The sequence below is a fragment of the Myotis lucifugus genome, unplaced genomic scaffold (assembly GCF_000147115.1).
Source record: "Myotis lucifugus unplaced genomic scaffold, Myoluc2.0 scaffold_64, whole genome shotgun sequence".
Taxonomy (NCBI): Eukaryota; Metazoa; Chordata; class Mammalia; order Chiroptera; family Vespertilionidae; genus Myotis; species Myotis lucifugus.
In genome coordinates, this window is record NW_005871112.1 from 6136616 (window position 1) to 6138492 (window position 1877).

Consider the following 1877-nt stretch of genomic DNA (forward strand, 5'->3'; position numbering starts at 1 on the left):
TTTAAATTTGAATTGAGAATATTTGAGAGTTAAATATTGAAATTTGAAAATGTGGAAAGATACATGATAATTAAAATAAAAGAGCATAAAATATTAGCCAAGATACAATATTATAATTTAACATATGATTGAAGACTTCAAAGTTTACATTCCTGACATACATTGCTTTATCATTAACTGACTTTTCCTCCTAAGTGGAAAACTTATAATTGGTAGTTACTGAAGCACATATTCTCAAAGGTCGTGAAACCCTAAGAATGCTGAGTGAGAAAACTTTCTCATAAAATACAGCTATTTCTGAAGTCAGCATAAAACCAAGCTTCATACTTTTACCAACTTATGAAGTTTAAAGGTTATGCTGCAGATGCAAGATGGACATTTATTTTTTTATAAAAGACTTCTGGGGGAAAAAAGTTAAACCTTGGTCCATAAGAATAAATAATAAGAAATTGAAAAACTTTAAATGAATATAATCTTAGTAGTTCCTAAGTTTAAAGTTAACAGTAAACTGTTGAATTTAGAGAACTATAAGCATATTTTTGTTGTTCATCTGCTCAAAGGGTGACGTGGGCTGTGCGAAATTCCATAGGGGAATATGTACTAAACTCACAATTAATTTTGTTCTATATCATGTCTTCCTTGACAAGAATACAAAATCATCTCTTGTTATAGGAAAAATGGATTCTATTTGCACATGATAAGAGGAGGGATATTTTCTGTTTTTAGTCAAAGCCATTTGCTCAAGAATACTGGGAAGTCAACTTAGGCTGGTATCACTGAGAAGCTAGAAAACACACTAGTGGCGCCCCTCTGTTCATTTTACATTTAGTATTCCCCATTTTCTTCCTTATTTCTACCTAATCATATTTTATTAATGCACAATTAGTTTATACAAAACTAAAGCTGTTTATCCAATGATACTTATAGTATCAATCAATCTTAAAGATACAACTTAGATTAAAAATAAGACGATAGCTTATTGTGGGAAATAAGCACATGATAAATATTTAGAATAGGATCCAGTTTTTATAAAAATTATAAATATCTGTATGTTTTAATAATGAATGGAACTGTGTAGTGCAATGGTTCAGCATTACTTGTGTAAGACAACCTGATTCAAATTTCAGCCAGAACAGTTCAAGTTATATGGTCAGAGACAAGATACATAAAATCTGATCTTCAGATTCCTCACTGAATTCACAAGCCATTCTACAAACTGAGAATACTAGTACCTACCTCACACTGTTATTATAAGGGTCAAAATTAAGTGAGCACTTAGCTTACTGTCATATAAATTCAAAATTTTATTTACATGGAAAATAATCATCACTCACATTGTTATAGTTGGTCTTTCTTGGAGGGTAGATAATTATCAACATTTTATTTTTGCCTATCTTGTTGTACTCTATGGAAAAATATATCATCAAACTTACATTAAACAAACTCATACGCACAGTTTCTAGCATTTAGTAATAATTGCTGACTAATATTGAATTCTGATGAGGATAAAAATATGGCTTCAATATAACTTTTTTGGCTTTTCAGGGAGAATAATCATTTTATAAAAATAAAACTTTCAGTTAAACAATTAAAAAACTAGAGGCCCGGTGCATGAATTTGTGCACCAGTGGGGTCCCTTGGCCTGGCCTGCAGGATCGGGCTGAAACCGGCTCTCTGACATCCCCTGAGGGGTCCCGGATTGCGAGAGGGTGAAGGCCAGGCCGAGGGACCCCACCAGTGAACGATCGGGGCCGGGAGGGACATGGGAGGTTGGCCAGCCTGGGAGTGACCGTGGAGGGCTCTAGGGCATGTCTGGGCCCATCTTGTTTAGTCCCATGACAGACCCCAGCAGCAAGCTAACCTATCAGTCGAAGCAT